The sequence below is a fragment of the Miniopterus natalensis genome, chromosome 14 (genome assembly GCF_054644295.1).
Source record: "Miniopterus natalensis isolate mMinNat1 chromosome 14, mMinNat1.hap1, whole genome shotgun sequence".
Classification (NCBI taxonomy): Eukaryota; Metazoa; Chordata; class Mammalia; order Chiroptera; family Miniopteridae; genus Miniopterus; species Miniopterus natalensis.
In genome coordinates, this window is record NC_142094.1 from 15,374,334 (window position 1) to 15,388,877 (window position 14,544).

Genomic DNA, 14,544 nt, shown 5'->3' on the forward strand with positions numbered 1-14,544 from the left:
GGAGCTGTCCCCTCATTGTGTGAGCTCCACTCTGCCCTTCCCTGGTCCTGGACTGTGGCCCTAGCCTGGGTGCCAGGAGCTGGTCCCAGCTGTTTGCCATTTGAGTTCTGCTGAGCCTTCTCACGCCTCAGGACTTTGCCCCTACTGCGCCCTCAGCCGGTAATTCAGTCTCATTTTCCCCATCTCCTTCAAGCCCAGCTCCAATGCACCCTCTCCCGTGAAGTGTCCCCTGTGCTCCTGCACTGTCTTGCTGAGCCCTGCCTAGCCCAGGGTTGATCCTGGCACAACCACTTCTCCTACTTCCTGAGGGCCCATCCCAGGTAGCGTCTGCGTCCACTTGGCGGTCAGAGGGCACATGGACTTTGGGGTCAGAAGACCCGAGCTCTGGTCCGAGGCCTATTTCTCAGTAGCTGTTCAACCTTGGCAGTTGGCCCTGCCCTTGAGTCCCACACCCCCTAGTGTGGGAAATGGGGTCACCCATGAAGCTCATCTGTCAGGGCCTCTGTGAGACCCAGAGGCAATCGGGCAGCAAACATCCTTTGAAAACTGTACAGTTGTGCCCCACTGCCCAGTGAGCAGCTAAGCTCAGGCCCTGCATACAGCAGGTGCTCACAAAATGTTTGTGAAATGACTAGAGGGGAGCAAGTGAGGATTTATGGGCTTCTGGGGTGTGTGTAAGCCCTGTCTGCCAGGGTTCTCACAGGCACACCTGTGATGGCAGTGATTTAGGGAAACCACTCACAGCCCCCGGGTGCCTCCCTTCCCAGGATGGGGCTGGAGCCTGCACTGAGTCCCTCCTGCACCTTGTGGCTTGGTCTGGGGCAGGAGGTAGTCCAGCCACTGGGTTCAAGAACTTGGCACCACCCACCTGGCCTGCCTTTAAGAGCTGGGCTTCCTTCTCCTCAGGTCCCCCCATTTAGACTGCAGAGAAATCAGGCCACAGATACAGGGAAGAGCTCCTGTGTATGGGGTGGGGAGGCCAGAGAAATGAGACCTCCCTCACGGGTGGCCTCTGTAGCACCTCCACTTCAAGGTCCCATTGGATTCTCAGCCTAGCCTGAACCAAGTCTATAGTCCATCTGCCTGCCTTCTCTCTATTTGTCTCTCCCTCCCTTCCTTTCTTCTTTCTTTTATTTTGTAACAAAGTTAGCACAGAGAGGTTAAGTAACTTGCCCATGATCGCACTGCTGGGCCCAGGACTTCCCACCGCCCCTCTCTGCCCACAAGAGCAGATCCGTCCACCAGGTCACACTGTGCACCGGCTGTGCTCAGGCCCAGCCAGAAACCAGGCTGCAGGAGGAGGTGTGCCCCCTGGCTTTCCCCCTCACTTTGCATCCTGATGCTTCCCTGGCTCTGGCTAGAGAGGGAAGCTTTGTGCAGGAGCAAACTGTCATATTTCACAGTTTGGGGTGATGATGAGGAGGGGGCTGTCTCCATAGCGGCGAGCGTGATGACGGGGTAGAGACTGACAGAAGCCCAAGCCCCTCTGCTCCTTGCCTGGGAACATGGAACTCAAACAGGGCTGTGTGTCCCCTTCTGCCACGGCCTTCTGTGCTCTCCCCATCCATCAGTTACTCTGTGTTCCCAAAGACCCTCACCCAGCAGCTTAGGACTTGGCATTCTCTTTTGACTATGATCTTGGGGTGGGGCTAGGGTAGGGCCAGGAAGTCCACAAAATCACTAGCAGGGTGCCTGGCACATAGTGAGTGCTCAGCAAATGTGAGCTATTGCTGCTGCTTTGATGCTGTAGCCCCAGTGTCTGCCATCACATCTGCTGCAGATCTGGGCCGTCATGTGGAGGAAGTGTTCACAGTGCAGGAGCTCTCACTCCCAGGGAGAATTGGCCATGTCCCAGGCACTGCTCTGAGCACTTTACACATACTGACTCATCTAATCCTCCCAACAGCCCTCTGTGCACTCTTATTATCTCCATTGCACAAAAGAGGAAACTGAGGCACAGAGAGGGTAAGTGATTTGCCCAGGGTCACACAGCTCAGATATAATTCCAGGCATTCTTGCTTCAGAAGCCATGGTGTCATAAATATGTAAGGAAGAAAGGAAAAAATGAACAAGACTCAGTTGAGACATGGGGAAGGAAAGGAGGGCAGGGTGCTGACACTGGCTGAGTACCCTCCATGTGCCAGGGACCATGCTGAGTCCTTGAGCATCATCAATGTTCTCGAAGACATCAAGGAATTCCCCCAGGGTCACATAGGAGCCAAGGGCACAGCTGGGATTTAAGCCCAATGAGCCTGGCTGATTCCTAATCCTCCGTTCCACCAACTCAACCCACTGGGCGCCAGATCAGCAGCTAGCACAGGTCAGCGAGGGCTCCCTAGAGACCCCTGGGGTGCCTCGGGGCAGAGGGACTGGCCTCTACCCTCAGGCCTGCAGAGTGAGTGGAGGCAGGATGGGGAATCGCTGGCTGAGGTAAGTCATTGCCAAGGTGTATGGTTCTAACCAGCCATGGAGGAGCAGTTTAGAGGAGGGAGCATAGCCAGATGGGTAACCTTGAACAAGCTCCTTGCCCTTGCTATGCCTCAGTTTCCCCTTCTGTGCACTGGAGCCAGCAATATGCATTCTGTCTGCCCCTTGGGCTGCTGTGTGACTCTGATGACCTAACAGCTAGAAATGACTTGCCAGCCATGCTGAACAAAAGCAAGGGGTTTCTAGGAATAAATAGATGGTTATTTATGAACACCTAACAGCTTGTCTCACAAAGTGTGTTCCTTGGGCCAGCAGCCGTATCACCAGGAGCTTCTCAGAAATGCAGAACCTTGAGCCCCACCCCAGACCTGCTGAGTCGGAACCAGCACTTTCACCAACTCCCAGGTGACTCGGGGCACACTAAACTTTGGGAAACAGTGGTCTAAGGACTACCTGGGCTTCCACTTCCCCATTCCTGAGGTTTCTCCATTCTTGGGCCTTCTTTCCATAGCCCAAGGGGTTCTTGGCTGGAAATTCCCTTCTCTCTGGAGGAACCCCGCTGGCCCAGCAGGATCCCTGCATCAAGTTAAAACTGGGGTCAGGCATGGCTTTGACAGCCTCCTTCACCCTGGCAGCCCCTGGTGAGGCCCACTCCATCTTGCTGGGAGTAAAGCTCCTACTGGACTCAGCAAGGCCAACCAGACCTGCAACAGGGACAGGGAGAGGGGCACCCTAGCCAGGGTGCAGAAAGTGGGGCTTTCCTCTGAGCAAGTACAGGGCACTTGTGCCCAGATAGTCTACATCTTTATGCAGGAGGGCAAAGGGCTGAAACTACAGCTGGAATGTTTCAAATCAGACATAAGAAGGAACTTCCTAACTGATCGGGAACAAGCCAGTGAAGAATGCCCAGGGCTCCCATTGCCTTAAATGTGTGGTCTTGTTGTGGGAGGTCAAGAGACAGAGCTGGATTCCGAGAGGCTCTCTGTCCTGCCTCTGCCTTGAGACCATTTAGACCTAGAGAGGCTGAGCAACTTGTCTAAGGCCACACAGAAGCTAGTGACAGCTGGCTTATGACTCCCGGGCCTGGGGCCTTTCTCCGTTACAGGCCTTCCTAGAGGCTGGGGACTGACCTTTGATGATCTTCCTAGTGCCTCTCCAACCGCCCCCCCCCCCTTGAAACAACCTGAAGGACTCTGAGCATGGGAAAGGAGGGGCTGGCTTTGCGAGCCTAGAAGCCTCTAGGTGTCTCACTCTGTCCTGGCGTGCTTGGTCCCCAAGACCACCAGGAACACTCCTGGAGCAGGGGGGCTCAGAGGCGGATGCAGCAAGTTGGGGACAGGGTTCCTGCAGCCAAAGGGGTCCAGGCAGAGGAAACAAGTAGAGAGAGGCCTAAGGGGTCTGACCTTGGTCTAGAGGCTAGGGAGCACCACTGTGTCCTTGGGCCAGTTACACACATTCCGTTTCCTCATCTGTAATGTGGAAGAGAGGTTTACCAGATCAGTGATTCTCAACTGAGGCTTCACACTAGAATCACCTAGGGAATTGTTTTTAGCTTGGTGCTGGAAATTCTGCTTCAGTAGGTCTAACATAGGCTTGGCCGTGGCCTTTTTTTTAGCTCTCCAGGTGATTTTGATATCACCTTTGCCCAGGTCTGAAGTGCTGTGGCGCTCAGGAAGGTGTGGGGAGGGCCCCTGCAGGTGAGCAAAACCATCATTGTCCTTCTGAGGTCCTGGGAATGCAAGACTGAAGGTTCTATGAAACTTGAAAATCGACGTTCCAGGAGGTCCCGCTTCTGACACTCTGATGTTCAACCCCAGATTTCTCAGATCGTGTGAGACAGTTCTGACATTTGGTGGCTCTGAGTTTTCTGAATCTGAGGTTCTGTAATCATTCCATATCTAAACTGTGTGATTCGGAACTCTTCCACATCTTTGTTTCAATGTGCTTTATTGTTCTTGGATGAAGATTCTCCATGTCTATGATTCTAACATATTATTATTATGGGTTTTAGAGATTCTAAGAATCTAAGCTGTTATGGTACTAACATTTTTAAAAATTCTAAATTCAGCAACTCTGTGATCTGTCATTCCATCCGGGCAGTTGGCCGCCAAGGCCTGGAGCCTGGCCTTTGCCTCCCCGAGACAAGGTGGTGATTGTGTAGGCTTGGACTTTTGCCCCCCCCACTTGGCCTGCACAGCCTCTCTTGGGGACAGAGGGGGAAGGGGAGAGCAGAGACCCTGCAGATCTCTCTCTGCTCTGGCTATTGCTCCATCTCTGTAGCCAGGGGAGTGGAAGGCGGAACAGTATGGGAGGCCTGTTTGCCTGCCCAGCAGGAAGGGCAGCGTGTTAGACGTGGAGCAGCATCTCTTATTCATTCTGTTCATTGGCCCCGCCTCACAGCACAGCCGTCTGTTCCCAGAGTGTCAGTTTTGGCTCAGACATCAGAGTCTATTGCATCCAAAATATCCCCTCTAAACACACACATCCCAATTCCAGATGGGAAAACTGAGGCCTGAAGGAGAAAGTGACTTGCCTGAGAGCCGGGGCTCATACCCAGAATTCCTAGCTAAGTGTCGGGCTATATCGTGGTATTTTCCAGTCAGTCCTCAGGCCTTGCTCTTTGCACGGAACCATCGACCTTTTATAGGGCCTAGCTAACTTTTGGGTCTCCCTGAGGTGACTGCAACCAGCCCTGTGGCTTGGGATTACAGGAGCCTGGAGCCTGGAGCCTGGTGGATTTTCCTAGGCCTAGGAATGGCTCTCCCTGCCCTGGGTGACCTCCCCTGGCCATTTCCTGTTTGCCATACCACACGGTCTTCCATTTCACTCCCCTGGACTGGTGCCCGTGTGCCTGTGCAGGGCAGGCTCGGAGATCGGGAGGCAGAGGGTGGGCTGGGAATAGTCAGGCGTGGGGTGAAGCCCCCCACTTACCTCGCTGGGCCTTTCCATGCTGGGAGCTGGTGGATTGCAACCCCTAGTTTCTGTGACTTTAGAGAGAGCAAGTGAGAGAAAGAGAGACAGAGAGACAGAGACAGAAACATCAACGTTAACATCGATTTGTTGATTGCCTCTCGTACGTGCCTTGACTGGGATCAAACCGGCAACCTAGGTATATGCCCTGACTGGGAGTCGGACCCGCAACCTTTGGCGTACGGGATGGGGCTCCAACCAACTGAACCATCTGGCCGAGGCTCATGCAGCTACTTTTAATCCTTTTGAGAAATCCAGAGCTGCCTGTGGCTGACCAGCCCTGGACCTACCCCACCCTACTGAACTTGCAGATTGGGTGTATCGCAGGGGCCTCTTCACAGCCATGCACACAGTGCCTCCACCCGGAGCTCTGATGTGCACTCCACATGCACCCCCCTCACCAGTGTGTCGGTGTGCACACTCACGGAGAGGCCGTGCCGCTGCACACTGCCGCCAAGCCCCAGGAAGCCAGGAGATGGTTAGGAAGCTCAGCCAACCCACCTCCTTTAAGGCCCCAGAACAGGTTTAGGGAGCCTCTGTTGCCTCCTTGACCACTTCTTTCCCTGTCGGTTGACTTAAAATAGAGCTGGCATGTCATCTTAAAGTGTATGCCTGTGAAAAGTAGCTGTGCGTGTCGATTCCTGTGGGCCTTGCCAGCCCGGTGCGTGTCTGCCACCATATGCCCCCCAGGTCCAGGCCAGTGCATGGGCTCAGTGCCCCTTTGTGGGTAGAGCAAGGACGCTTTGCTCTGGGGGTTCCACAAGCCCAGGTCCCCAGGCAGTTCCTTCTACTCCTGCCGTTCTGGCCTCCAGGGCTTCTGGGAGCAAGGCAGGGATGGGAGAGATGGTCAGGGACCAGTAAGGAGCACGTGTGGATGGGCTCCAGGAATGGGATGGTGGGCTTCCCAGGGGGCTTGCCTTGGGCCCCTGTACCTGGTACTGCCTTGGCATCACCCCTGGGGAAGAAGATGTGCCCCACTGATGACCCATGTCAAGTTGACCAGTCCTCTCCTGTGGCATGGCATCCCTCTGGAGCATGGCAGGGTTCCCCAAGCTAAGCAAGTGGTTCCAGAAGGTATAAGAAGAGTTGTCTGGAAGTGGGCCATCTTTCCTTCTTCTCTGCATCTGCTTCAGACTGTCCCGTGGCACTGGACTTAGATCCAGGAGGTCTAGCTCTATCCTGCCCTGCACAGTCTGTGCTAGGCTGGAGATCCCCTCCCCTGGAGCCCCTGGTCATCAGTCACCTGCTGTGTGACCCTGGGGCTGAAGGACATGGGGCTCATAGATCAATATCCATGTGTGTTACTTCGTTCATTCAGCATGTATTTATTGAGCACTACTATATGCCACATACTGTTCTAGGACCATGGAAGAGAAGGGGAGAATTCAACTCACATTCTGTTGGCTGACAGACAGTAAAGACATACAAACAGAGATGCTATGGGGCTAGGTCATGTCCAGACATGGTTGCCTGGCAGGCCTCTCTGAGGAAGTGTAATTTGAATAGAAATGTGACATGGGGAACAAATGATGTGGAGATCGGGGGAAACACATTCCTGGCCGAGAGAACAGCAAGAGCAAAGGCCCTGAGGTGAGGCAAGGATGTGCTTGGCCTGTTCGAGGAAGAGCAAGAGGGCCAGAGTAACCCCCCGACAGCGCCAGCTCAGAGGGAGGACTGGCTGGGAGGAGAGGGGCTGAGGCTCAGGGCTGAGCACGTCTTTAGCGCTGCTGTCCCTTCTCCTACCTCATCCCCCAGCTGGGCAGCCCTCCTCTGGGGGACATAGATGGGTGCTTGTCTTAAGAGCCCCCCTTCTCTCCCCCTTCCTCTCTGAACACTTGAACACTAGCAGTGGGGACAGGAAGTGTCGGCCCTCGCTTTCCAGCTGCCTGGGTGGGACGCCACCGAGCTGGACTGGCCTGCCCAAGGAGGGACAGAGGCCCTATTGAGCCTGCTCTCTGGACCAGCAGGGACAATAGCCACACTGAGGACCAGGAACATGGGCTGGCATGCTTGTCCAGGAAGTCACCAGGCTGCTGCCTGCCCCCCTCCCCATGCCACCCCGACTCTTCCTGGCTTTCTCTTCTAGCTACTTATTTCAGGCTGGGAGTAATGTCTAAACCGGCCACTTTGTTCTTCACCTCCTTCCCAGAGGCTCCTTGCTCTGTGCCAGACCCATTCTGGATCGGGAGTCAGAGAGGAGTTCTCCATGGTCTGTCCTTGGGGAGTGGCCTGGGGATGAAGCAAAACACACACAAACTGAGTGGGACACCCTACATGCTTGCTACAAAGACATAACAAAGTACAGGGGGGCCAGGGAATGTCAGCTGGGAGGGCTAGGAGGGAAGCCTTCCTGGAGGAGGTGTCAGGATTCTAAAGTGCTTCTGCAGCAAGGATCGTGTTTTGAAGGCACAACAGCCATGTGACACAGGCAGGGCAAGATTAGCATCTGTGACAGGCCCAGAGGTGGAAGAAGCGATGGCCCCTTCCTCACAGCAAGCCAGGGCCCATTCTAGGACTCTAACCCTGTGTATCCAGCCTGCATGCTGTCTACTTGGGAACATTTGCACCAGAAGGATCTTTAGGAACCACCTGGGCAGGAATGCTTAACATAGGCCATATGTGCCTGTCACCCCTGCCCTGGGCCGTGGTGAGGTGGACCTCACTAAAACCATACCATTCTGGCCTGTTGAGCTAGGGTACAGCTGCAGAATCCTTCTCAACACAGTGTTCGGGTAGCAAGTAATTGGTGTGGACTCACAATTTGAAGATTTGACTTTCCTGGTTCTGTTCCCTCCCCTCATTGACCCATGGGGAAACTGAGACCCAGGCAGAGAAAAGACTTGTCCCAGGCGACAGTGTGTTGGGGCTGGGGTGGGGGGCAGGGGTCAGTTAAGAAATACTCACCTTAAAGTAGTTTAAGTTGTGAAACTTCAGAGGCTGGGATAGAACCTGCCACATGGCTGCCCTCTCTGAAGAAAGGGTTCCCATTAGCATCTTTTGTGGCACCCAGTTCCATCTTAGCCTTCATTACAACTTTATTTGAATAAAGTACTTTTTTTTCCTTTCCCTCCTGATTTATAAGATCTTGGGGGCCAGGGTTCCATCCATCTTATTAATTATCCTGCTCCAGTATCCTGTGGATAGTGGACACTTGAAATGTTGAGGCATGAGTAGAGAACCTGGTGGCAGGCAGGGAAGTGCACATGGTGACAATTCCTCAGTCCCTTTCTTGCTCTGTGGCTGGTTGTTTGCCCCCAACTGGCCTTCAGAGGACAGTGGGACCCCGGGGGACAACATAGGCCCAGGCACCAAGCTGGCCAGATACATGCCGGCACGTGGTAAGCAGCCAGCCCAGGTGGGGTGGCACCTGAGCTTCCTTTGGTGAAACCAAGGCCCAGGGAGGCACAATATCAGCTCAGAGCCCTGCAGGCTGAGCAGGAAGCTGAGCCGGCTGGGATCTCCTGACTTTTGGCCAGGCTTCTGGGCACACAGCCTGGCCACCAGCCCCCACTGTAGCTCAGAGGCTGACTTTTCCTGACAGCTGGCCGTTGGGACCTGTGTGTCCAGTGCCAAGGCAAACAGTGGTGGTGGAGGTGGGGGCAGGGGATGCCTGCAGGCCGCGGGTTCCTTTGCTCTCCAGAACAGACAAGGCTCGGGGCCTGAGCCCTGAGCGACCAGGCTCCCTCTCTCCCTTCATTGTTCCCCGTGATAGTTTCCAGATGCCGAGGAGTCACAGGTTTGGGGCTGGTCCAGGAGAGCCAGGCCAGCCCTCCCCCAGCACCCTGCCACCACCTCCACCACCGCCAGTCTTACTTTTAAAGAAACGGCTCTTCCTCCCACCGCAAGCTGTTGCCCCACCCGAGCGCAGCAGCTTCGCTGTCCTGCATCCAGCCCGGCTCCTGCAGTGAGGAGCCCTCCGTTCCTGGCTCTGACCCTAAGTCTATGGCTTGGACTAGGCCCCTTGCCTTCCCTGTGCCTCTGTTTCCTGGGTTATAGGTGAGCATGTGGGGAGTGGGCAGTGTGGAGAAGACAGTCTCTGATTGACCCTCCTACCTGAGCAGTGTCACCTAGAGTAGTGGTCCCGAAGTGGGCCCAGCAGAGTCAGCCTCGCTAAGGAACTTGTTAGAACGCAGATTCTCAGCCCCGCCCCAGACCTGGGGATTCAGAAACTCCTGGTCAGGACCCAGCAGGCTGTGCTATAGGAGCCCCCCAAGGGTTCGGATGCCTGGGATCTAGAACTAAGAGCCTGGGCATCTGGAGTCAGAAACACAGAATGCAGACTTGGCATCTGTGTGGCTTTGGAAATGAGCCTTAGTTTTCTGGTAAGGAAAACGGATTGGTATTCCTAGCACTGTGTGTGGTAGGGTCACTGTGCTGAGTACATGACAGTTAGTTAGCACACAGCCTGGTCAGCCCAGCTCCATACCAGGGCTCTTCTGGGACAGATGCCTCGAGGTGGCAGGTCCCACATGTGTCAGGCTCAGGCCACAGCATCAGCTGACTCTGAACCTGGCTGAGGGGCGGTGTGCACAGGTTGCAGGGCATGTGTGCACCACTTTCCTCGGCAGGTGTACTTCCTGAGGGGCCTGTGGCACAGAGAGGTACAAGGTGAACTCCATGGGGAGCAGAGACCAGAGGGGTCCCTGCAGGCAGGGGCCATCAAGGAAAGCTTCCAGGGGGAGGTGTGGCTTCCACTTTGAGAGATCGAGGTCTGCTGGATAGTGGGACTGGCACGTGCAGAGGTGGGTGTGAGAATGAGCACCACCAGCCGGCCCCCTCCTGTAATTGCCACACACTCCCTTTCTTCCCTTCCCAGGGCCCCGGCAGGGTTATGGTCACGTGGGGCTGCCTGCAAACAAGGGCAAGGACACCTCAGCGGATCAGAGCTGAGGACCACATGGAAGGCATGTGGTACCATGGGAATCAGCCAGGCCTGGGTTTGGATTCCAGCTCTTCTACTTTCTGGCTGTGTTACCTCAGTCAAATCTCCCAACCTCTCTGTGCCTTGGATTCCTCATCTGTAGCTGTTATCATGAGAATGGAATGGTGGGTGGAGTGATGCTGCACATGACAGCAGCTGTGAGGGTTTCACAGCTGGAAACCGGGGCCCAGGGAGGGGCCTGGAGCATCTGGGGGCAGCCAACATGGCTCCATCATCCTGCTTCTTACAGAGCCATGCCAGGCACCCTTGCCCTTGGGGCCAGTGTGGAAGGGACAGTTCTGCGGACGTTTTCAATTCCTGGGTGAAGAAGCGAGGTCAGACGAATCCTGGGCTGTGGGGTGGGAAATGTCAGGTTTGCTTCCTCCCTGCGACCCCCTGGAAAGTCACATTAGAGCAGCTCTGATACTGCCTGACCCCCCCACCCCCCAAGGGGAAGACCATGATGCTCTGCTGTGACCATGAGAGGCACGCACACACGCAAATGCACCTGCATGCTCACCCACGCACACCCTCCTCCCCATGGCCTGTTCTCTGATTTCCAACACCAGCATCACTGCGGGATGACGGTAAAAGCTGGAAGAGGCCTGGGCAGGCCCCCAGGAACCTCTTAACCCCTGCCCCATGGCAGTTGTCACAGGTGACCTTGAAACCAGTCCACAGCCTTCTGGACCTCACTCAGCAATGAAGGTATCAGACAACAGCCAGAAAGCCCAGGGTGCAAGCCCTGCCACTTACTTGCTTTGTGACCTTGGACAGGTCACTTAACCTCTTTGGGCCTCCGTTTTCTCATCTGGAAATGGGGTCACAGGGAAGCCACCTACAAGGCATGTGCACGGCGCTGCTGGCACGGTGTAGTAGTGGCTGTGGCTGTCGTGGTCTCCAACACTCACCTGCTGAAAGTTCTCAGGATAGACAGTTTGCTTCTCCCTCTCCCTCAGTGGCCAGATGAGGAGATCGAGGCCCAAGAGAGGAGGGATTGATGTGAGAACTGAGTCCAAGCTGGAATCAGGCCTGCAGCCTCCCAGCCCCCCGCCTGCCGGAGTGGCCCAAACTGCTGACTTCAGCCTTTCGCTGGCCAGGGCTGATCAGATTTCTCTTCTGGCACTTGGCCACTCTCCACGCCCTTCCCCCACCGCTGTTTTGAGCTGAGTTCCCTGTCCCCTCTTCCTGGGACTGTGGCCTTCACACCCGAAGCCTCACTCCAGGTTACAGCCTTTGTCTTAACCCACTGCCTTCCTGCCCCATGCCAGATCCCCCTCCAGCCAGGTAGGGCTGGGCTGGTCATGGCCACATCTAGCCAGATCACATCTGACCAGGCCTCACCAGGGATGGCCTCAGATGCAGAGCCAGGGACCAGCCCGCCTATGAAAATGCTGGCCTGAGGTGGCCGCCAGAGTGGTCAGGACAGCCCAAGAGGACTTCCTGGGAGTGGTCGGAGCCATGCCGAGGACCAGCATCACCACCTCCTGCATGAATGTCCTTGGCCCTGGCCGCACACCTCACCCATCATGGGCACTGCCCCACGCCTGTGTCCCCTCCAGCTCCTGATGTGCCCTGAGTCCCCCTAAGGTGCTCCGAGGGAAGCAGGAGGTACAGAGGGCCTCTTGAGGCCACAGCACACTTACAGACTAGTGGGAAACAAGACGGCAGAAACAGCAGTTCATGGAAGTCTTTAAATTTGGGATGAAATCCCTGGCCTGTGGAGGCCGGGTCAGGGCAGGACATGACCCAAAGCCAAGTGAGCGGTGCAGACCACAAAGTCCCCTGGGAGTTGGAGGAGCCAAGACCTTCTCTGGGGGAGGGGGGGGGAGGGTTCTCAGCAAGCGCATGAGGCTGGGACTCACAGTGGGGTGAGTACCCGGAGAAGAGCAGCTAGGCCTGTCTGAGATGTGGGAGGCCAGAGGGATGCCCTTTGAGCTTAGCCTTGAAGGCTACCTGGTCACTGACCAGGCGGAGAAATGTTTAGGGCACAGGGATAGCAAGAGCAAAGGAAGGGGGATGAGGTGGGGGTGGGATGCATCTTTTGCAGGCACTGATTTTGCTGTTGTTCAAGCGTGAGTTTTGTAGGAGGGAGTAGCAGCAGCTGTTACATGATCAGCTGGGCCAGATGGGGAAGGGGCCCCACAGCTTGAGTGTTTGCCTCAGCCCTGTAGATGGTAGGTGCCCTCAGTCCTGAAATGGTCACTAAAGTACCTGCCAGAGACTCTGCCTGGCTGACCGGGGTCATGGCTATAGCAGGCCAGGGGCTACTGTCAGAAGAGAGGGCTAAGTGAGCTAATGAGCCCCAAACTGAGACCTGGAAACCCACTCAGGACGACAAATGGGGGTCAGATTCCTAGGAGCATCCAGCTATCTGCCAACCTCAAAGTAACTGCAAGTCTTACCTCCACCCCCCAGGGCAGCCGCAGACGGTGGGTGCGGTCTCTGCAGTCACAGGGGGAAGGAAAACCTGGCCTTCTGCAGTCACTAGGATTCGGATGTTTTCCACCCCTTCGGACTGGCCCCCCTTCCCCTCCCTGCCCCTCAGCTCTGATCTGTGCGGTTTGCTAATGGAGGAAAGCCAGAAGCAGGAAACAGATAACTTAGGGAGTGGCTGTTCATGTGATTAAAAAGTCTTTGCTTTCCAAAAAGTTTTGCCTGAGAGAACTTCAAATTGCCTGGCCTGCGGCAGGGTTCAAAGAGAGGGGTTTCTTTTGACCTCTGGGCTGGGGTTCCTCAGGGCCATGGATTCCGTGCCCCAGGGCATGTGGGGGTGCTGAGGCCTCTGCACCCCTCTGGGTCCTGAAATGGCTTCTTGGCCTCTGTGGTTTCACCCTGGGCCTGTTTCCTCTTTCCCTTCGGTTCATTTCCCACCTTCTCTCGCCTGGCCCTGTCACAGCCGTGGAATCCAGCTTCCCACACTGTCCTCAGCCTTGCTCACACCCTTGGCTCTCACCCCACCCCCACCTCCCTGTCCCTCATTCCTGATGTCCTCTGCCTCTCTTCTCTGCCTCTCTGTCTCCCCTTGTTTTCGCCTCTCTAACTGGCCCTTTCCCTCCTCTCCACGCCCCCCCCCATGCCCCCTCCCCAGGGTTTTCCTGAGACCTTTTCCTGGCTCTGTGAAAGATCCCATTGTCCCCTGCACTTTGACAAACCCCAGTGTTGTGGAACCAGGATGGCATTTCTGTGGTGGCTTTGGCCTGGGAACCGGGTGGGAGGGGTGCCTAGGAGGCTGGGCCTTCTGGGCCCATGCTGGGCTGCGGCAGGAACCCAGAAAAGGGGAGGGGGTCTGGGGCAGGCGACGAGGGTGCCTGTGCTCAGACAAGGAGGCCCTTGAGGCTCCGGAGGAAGCCCAGGGTGGCCTCGCAGCGTCCTCCCTCCCTCCAGCAGCCTGCTGGCCTCACGACCCAGCCCACCTGTCCTCCTGCCGCCTGCTCCCTCCAGGGCCTCGGTGGAGTCTCAGCTGCCTGGACCAGGCTGTGGGGCAGAGGCAGCCCTCCCACCTGCCTCCCGAGGCCACGTCTGTCACACTGGAGCGTAGGAGTCTTTGGAGTGTCCCTAAAACAGTGTCACAGAACACATGAGGAGGAAAAGCGAGGGTTTTGGCACTGGACGGACTTGAGCTCAGAAACCGGCCCTACCCCTGGCTAATTACGACTTAAGACAAGTCATTGCTGCCACCCCAAGCCTCAGTCTCCTCACCTGCCATTGTGGTTAAGAGTGCTCATTTCATGGGGCTGTTGCATTGATTAGTGATCATTTTATGCCACATGGCCCCATGCCTGTCACTTAGGAGGACTGGGTGAGGAGTGGCCTCTGCCTAAGGCTCTGGATCCAAGTGTTTCCGCAGGTGTGTCTGACTTCAGCTTGGGTCTGGAGGTGCGTGGCCAGGTGTGCGTCACTGGCATGGGCCACGGTCAGGGGGCTGACCCTTTGGAAGGCTCTGAAATCTGAGAGTATTCTTCATCAGTCTTGTTGATTTCCATGTTCCTGGAATGTCCCACAAAACCTTGTACAGAGAGGGTGCTCAATAAATGTTAGTTGAAGGAAGGAATAATTGAGGTGGGGGCCCAGGGTCGGAAGTCAGAGGTGGGTCGTGTTCTAGGAGCAGGCTCGTTCTCTAGTTTTCTCACAGCCGTTTCATGTAGAGGCTGTGTGTGATGTGGGGTGTGTCACTTTGGAGTCAGCAGGTAGGGTTCAAGTCTTGGCTGCAAGGCTGTGGGACT

The 14,544-nt window shown here is 55.8% G+C and overlaps 1 protein-coding gene across 2 annotated transcripts in view; it reads left to right on the plus strand.

Annotated features, from left to right (window-relative positions):
- Positions 1-14,544, plus strand: part of ZCCHC24 (zinc finger CCHC-type containing 24) — a 59,068-nt gene that overhangs the window by 26,309 nt on the left and 18,215 nt on the right. The window lies entirely within an intron of this gene.